Here is a 7305-nt window from a genome sequence, read left to right on the forward strand (position 1 = left end):
ATTACATAATTTATTAAGTTTAAAATTAAAATAACATGAGTACATAAATCATAATAATTTAAAGTCAATTATTAAATTACATCAATTACAACTATTAGTGTATAACACATTATGATAGTAATTATAAGTGATTTTTAGGCTATAAGAGCAACAATAAACAAGTCAAGCACAACATTAAATCATTGTTCTCTCAAAAATCTAGTCCTATAAAATCTCATCTTGATTATTTTAAAGTCAAAACAAGACTCATCGTGATATAGCAAAGATAGAATTGAGCCAATTGAAACAAGTACAAGTTGAACACTCTTAAACTAAAGTATATATTCGATCCTTTAATTTTATATAAGGTTTCATTATTTAAAAAATAATCATTTAAAATTAACCGTATTTGGTGAAAGATTGGAAAGATATTTTATAAAAATTGAATCTTTTATAAAGTTAAATGATGAAAGCTGAAAATATAAAGCATTTTTTAAAATGTTAGATATTTAAAAATGTAAAATATTTTTTATCTTTTAAAATGTAATCATTGTTTTCTCTTTCAAAAATACTCATATTGAAATAAACCACTTTATATTTATTTTAAGTTAAAACACCCTATTAAATAAAAATAAATATGAAAAGACATGATTAATGTAAAGATAAATAATTATTTTATTAAGAGTAATTTTTAATTAAAAATATCTTATATTTTTTTTAACAGAGAGAGTATTCTTTAGCCATTTATAATTTATAAGTTATATATAATGTCACTTTTACAATGATATAGGAATTAGATGACTAAGGAGTAACAATAATAATTTAAATTCAAATCATTGTATTTTATCTTAAATATTACAAAAAAAAACATAATTATAATTTTGGTATTTTTTTTCTGAATTGAGACTTGAAATATCTACTAAATTTGCACAATTTTAATATACTAGTAATAGTAATAGTAAATAGTAAATATAAATGTTTTAACATATTTGTATTGTTAACAACTAATGAATAATAATTTTGCTATAAACCTTATATTTTATTTGATGCATTAATATTAATTTTATTTTAATACATAACAATAACCTTTTTTCTGGTTTAATTGGTTTTTAAGATAGCAGTTACAAATGAAGACACGAACTTTGAAAATTCTAAATCAAAAACAAAATAAATCAAAACAATAATGACCAAATTTAGTCAATATATTACTATGTTAGCCTAGATTTTTGTATTGTTCGTAGATTCTTATCACTTAAATATGTGATTGGGAATTAAATTATTAATTGGGAATTTAATTATTAACCCTTTATACATGTAACAAATTTAATTAGAAAGGATTTATCATTATTTCTGTTGAAGATATTATTTTCTTGTGTCAATGAAATATATTTCTTGAATTTAAAAAAATATTTTGTTGCATAAAAAATATGAAATTATCCAAATTACCTGCCTCACTTTTTGTCCCTCTTGTGTGTTGGTTGGTGCTGCAAAATCAATTTCAACTTTGCACCTCAAATTCAACATTGCTTTTTATTAGAGAGTCAAACTATTTAGTGCCCAATAAAGCTTAATTTCTGATACAAATAAGGTTAATCATGTTGTGGGTTTGTCCAAAAAGGTACAAGAAAACATATGTATTTTGATGCATGCTTTTTGTTAAAGTCAAAATTATGATTTTGACAGACACATTATTCAGAGACAAGAGACAATAAGAATCCTTATCACTCACAATCACAATTTTTCAGCTTAGTCAGATGCATTTTCAAAAACAACTATAACCACAAAAAAAAATGTAAAGTGTATATTTTATAAAGAATGTAAGAAAATATCAGAAATTCGAGTCAGACTTGTTTTACTCACATTTTACATATGGACAAGCTTGAAAAATTGTGCATGAGAAAAATATCAGTCTATAAAATCCTACATTTGAAGGGAAAAATACAAGTCCGGGCCAGCCTAAAATCCATTTTTTCTTTTTCTTCTCATTTTTTTACGTAATTTTATCAATGTTTTTTTCTTGCCGAAAAACATAATTTATCTTTTTTAATACAACAGACAAATTGAAAAAAATAATTTTATCAAGTTGGATGACTTAATGGTCAAAAATTTTGTTTTCGGATAGTGGAGACGAGGATTAAGGAAGATTTAATTCTGTTCTTTAATCTGGACTTTAGAAAATTTATATTTTGTCCTTTGAAGCTTGGATTTACACTATATTCGATGTAAACTTCAGAAAATTTTAATTTTTTACTCATGCAAATTGGACTTTAATTAAGCATTTATTTTTAATCATTCAAAATTTGGATATACATTGTGATAATGTAAAACTTAAATTAAAAAATATTGAAAAAATATCCAGGCTTTTGGGTTAGGAAGGCCAACCAATTAAGTTAGAGTTCATGTAAACTAGGCTTTTAAGAAATAGACAAAATGAGACAACCATGACTTTTAAGTTAGAGTTCATGTAAACTAAGCTTTTTTAGTCTTATTGTGCGTTTCATTTTGAATTTATCAAAAGTTCATTTGGTAAAAGTTCATTTAATAAAAATTAATTTAGTGAAAGTCAGTTGTTATAATGAAATTTGTATTTGAATACTTTTTTTAAAAGTTAGTTTGATATACTGAAAATTGTTTGATTGTAATAGTGAAATGTGTTTTTAAATGTATAATTATCAAAAAAAAATATTAATTTATGATGATTTACAATATTTATTATACAAATGTAATATATTTAAAATATTTAAAAAATATAATAAAGATTTTAAATAACATAAATTTTGATCTATAATGGTAAAAATTTGATCTCTAGTTATTTGTATTTTTTTAATTTGTAATTTTAGAAAAGGTGATAAAGATTTGTAATTTTTATTATACATAATGCTAAAAATTAACATGATTAATTATTCCATTTATAATGCTAAAAAATTAATATCTAATTATTATTATTGAAATAATAATTATATTTTTAATGAATTAACTATTTTTTAAATAAAAGAATAAGAGATTAAACTTGGGGTAGTATGGTCTAATAACATCCTACTTTTTAAATTCACTTTTCAAAAACTTCAAATAATTACATTTTAGAAATTCACTTTCAGCTACTTTTTAAATGTACTTTATATGCTTTTCTGTAAAATATTTCACCTAAACAATTTTTAACTTTTTAAAAGTAAAATTTTACTTTTGAATGTGAAATGAAAGAAAACCAAATGGCTCTTAATTTTTGTTGGAACACTAAACTATCTAAAATTAATGTTTACTTTGATTCAATTGAATATTTATCGCTAATCAATTATAACTACTTTAAAAGACACTTACTTTCTAAATATCAAGAAAAGCATAGATCTCATCAAGAAGGGCTGAGTTATTATTTTAACCATATTTATAAATAAGCTAACAGATGTGTCAATCTGTTTGCCTATCAGTTATCTTAGGATAATTTTCATATTAGAATTCTTGATAACCCTCACCTGACTATAAAAATCTTATGATTTCAAACATGACTTAATTTTTTATCTCTTTTGCATGATTTTGCCGTGGTTTTGTTTCCAAAAAGAAAGAAAACTAGGTTTTTCTATTCCCTACTACTATTAATATACTTTGTTATTGTTCCTATGTGTACAAATAATCATTGTACATCAATCCCAAAAAAATCATTTTGCATTAACAAAAAATCATTTTTTGTTAGAGCCGGTAATTCGGGCCAAGCCCGACGGACTAGCCCGAATTGGCCCGAAAAATTTTAGGGCCGGGTTTAGAAAAAAAAGATGTTTTTTATGTTTGGGCCTATTCGGGCTTGGCCCGAATACCCGAATAAAAAAATATATTTTTAAAAAATATATATAATATAATAAATATTAATTAATTCTTTAAGTTTTAGATCATTTTATACTAAAATATCCATATATTTGAGTCCTAGACATCATTTAAGTATTAAAAAAATATATTTTATATTTTTTATAAAATAAAATAATTAATTTCAAAGTAAAAAAATAATTAAAAATAATTTTAAAAATTAAATTCGGATATTCGGGCCGGGCTTGGCTATTCGGCTTTTTGAGGAGTCGGGCCTGTTCGGGTTCGTGCTTATTCGGGCCGGGCCTATTCAGGCCGAGCCCGAATAAGCCCGACCCGCCCGAATTCCACTCTATCTCTTATAGGGGGTTCTCTCTTACAGGATTATTAGTGAGCAATACCCAACAAAGCAATGAAGCAAGCAAGATCTATTTCTTCTTCTCTATATTCGTTTTTGTTTTTTGTTTTAAGCTACAGAATGAAATGCATGCATGTATGCACATGGTTCTTTGCAAGATCTAAGGAAGGTTCATGGTTTTATTGTTGTTTTCTGTATTTGGTTTCATACGCTTGTTAATAAGTGTTTTAAAATTGATAAGAATACAAAGCTTAGAGGATTGAGGACATTTATCTCTCACTACGACTTCACCTACAAAAATGAAAATGAGATGGAGAAGTTGAAATACCAGAAAGCTGCTAAAGAAAGGCGACAAAATTACTAGTTCCTCTACGATGAGGACATTCGTGTTGCCTTTGTTGACTCATACCCAAGCCTGTCTGTCTTGAATTATTCGAACTAAAAAACGTAATAAAAATAAATAAAAGACATTTGATAAACTATTGAATTTTTGGTCCCATTTCGAATGAATGATTCTATCAGGTGTCATATACAAGTACGATAAAATTAATTTAGTCAAAATTGAATTTATTAAAAGATTGAATACCTTAGCTGCTCTTGTCATTGCCCGTGTCACCGTAGTTTCAAGTTTCTAGACATAAACGAAGCGAACAGAACTCCATTTGAGGCGGCAAAGTCCAGTGCCTTTCACCTAAACCTACAAGGCTATAAGCAATAGTCAATTAATAATTCAAAGAAATGAATTTAAGCAAATAAAAGGCGATAGTGACAAAAACATATATCCACCATCAATCCCAAAGGTCAGCTTATATTAAGAAAGGGAGCTTTATCAGAATATCGAGAGAGACCTGGGTCATCAATCAATATGCTCAATTTTCCCTTACTTGTTTGAAAATGAGAGGGAAGGTTAACGCCAGTGTTGGAAAAATGTCTCGAACAAGCTCTGAAATTCCGTAAACACTCTCACATATTCTCTCTCTTCTGCTTCCTCTCTGTCTGGGGTGAGATTTGCTGTGGCCGAGTTTGTAACACCCTCTCAAGGGAAAAAAATTATCATAGAAAATATATATACTCCAAATATAATCACATTTCGATACAAATAATATATATAAGATTATATGAGTAAATAGAGTATAGTGTAATAAGAATTCATACCAGTGGTAGTAGTAATAATATTAAAATAAACAATGCCTAAATAACTAATAAATATATTATTCCTCTATAAATTTTGGAAGATTCACGTGTTGCTTTGTGTTTTGCAGGACATTGATGAAGATGCTTAAGTATTTAATTCTCATTTTTTAATTTTTGAGTTAGATAAAAACTGTCCTGTATGAATGGAAAGAGGAGAGAGGAAAGATGTTGATTGGACATAAAAAAAATAAAAATAAGAATAAGAACAGCAAAATGGATAAAAAGATGAAATTGATAGTGAATAAACAGAAGCATAACTACGTGTTGTGAAACAGTAACGGGTGACAAGTTAAAAATCCGTCCGCTTATTTTCTGTCATTTATTCCCTTAAATCTTCCACTATAAATAAATAACAAGAGAGGGCGAGAAATCTAGGAGAAATATTTGAAAGAAAAGGGCATACATTAAGATTTTTCTTTAAAAATTTCCCCTATCTTTAATCATATTTGAAAATTATGTTTATTTTTTTTATAATATCATTTATTAAAATTCTCTTAAATATTTATTATTAATTATTTTGAGGCTTGCATAAGTATTATATTCACACAATTACACATACCCATAGGTTAGAATAAAATGTAATCTTTGTCAAGCTTCACGACATATGCAAACAGTGAGACAAGCACGAAAGGAGTGAGTAAATTACACTTACATATCCAAGCACATTTTTTTTTAATTGTAAGGCCACGGCAAAGCCATGCAAAAACTATGAAATTAGTACAATCTATAAGGGGAACATTAAAAATTGTAACATTAAAAGTATCATGTATCAATTGGTGGGTTAAGAGGTCAGCACATCTATTCACTTGCCTATAGACGTGGTCAAAGATAACAATCTAATCTCTCATAGTGAGATCCTTGATCTTCATGATAATGCCAGATAAAAGGTAACTTCTAGAGTATGTGCTGTTAATAAGTGACAGTGCTTCCATTGAATTAATATGGACATTGACTTTGGTTAATTTTGCATTCCAGTAGAGACTGAATCTTTAAGGATTCCCGTGAGTTCAACTAATGTGCTAGGTTGATATCTAAGGTATTTGGAAAATCTTTTAATCCAATTTCTTTTGTCATTTATGATGATGCCTCCACAAGTTGCTACTCTATTAAAATTAACTGAGCCGTCAGTGTCAAGTCTAACCTATTCATGTTCTGGTGAGCTCTATTTAACATCACTAGCAATATCTCTTTTGTTCAAGCGAAGGATTTCAGATAGGAGCTTCAAGTCATTATTTATTTATAGGGTGCTGGAGAAAGCAATATCACTTCTGCAGTATCTTCTTTTGAGTATAACTTTTTGCATCTATTTTTTCAAATATTCCAGCAAGCTTGTGCAAAAAGTTTCTGCCAAGGCATTCTTCTTATTTCTAAGCTACTTGCTTCAACCTTTGCATTCTAGATTATCCAATCTTACACATTGAGAGAGAAGGTGTTTTAGTATGGTTAACTAATTTTTTCCAAACCTCTTTAGCTTCTTTATAGTTGCGTAGAATATGGATTGAAGAGTCTAGAGAGTTACAACTAAAACGACAAGTATGTTGCCAGGTAGTATTTCTAATTGTATGCATGAGGTTAAATTGGAGACAATTTAAGGCAGCCTTTCAAAGAAAGTATTTTATTTTTTCATATATAGGCCATTTCCAAATCTTAGTTCATATATCAGAGTAATGTTGTTCCTTGTGTGACTCCATGGCTTTATACGTGGATTTGATGGAAAATTGCCATTTGAGGAAGGTTGCCAAAAAAAGACATCTTCTTCACCTTATTGGTTAGGAGGTTGCATAAAAGAGATACATTTAATCACATCAGAGTGGAGATAATGACTTAAAAGATCAAAATTCCATCCTCCTGTATTTTTGCAAAAATCAGAGACCCTAGTAGCAGAATAGAGTCGACATTAGGAAAAGTATGCTTAACAAGAGGGCCAGGGAGTAGAGACCATTTGTCATACCAAAAAGATATTTGATTTCCTTTACCAA

The sequence above is a fragment of the Prosopis cineraria genome, unplaced genomic scaffold (genome assembly GCF_029017545.1).
Source record: "Prosopis cineraria cultivar Desert tree isolate PC_DT_omini unplaced genomic scaffold, ASM2901754v1 PC5, whole genome shotgun sequence".
In the NCBI taxonomy this organism is placed as follows: domain Eukaryota; kingdom Viridiplantae; phylum Streptophyta; class Magnoliopsida; order Fabales; family Fabaceae; genus Prosopis; species Prosopis cineraria.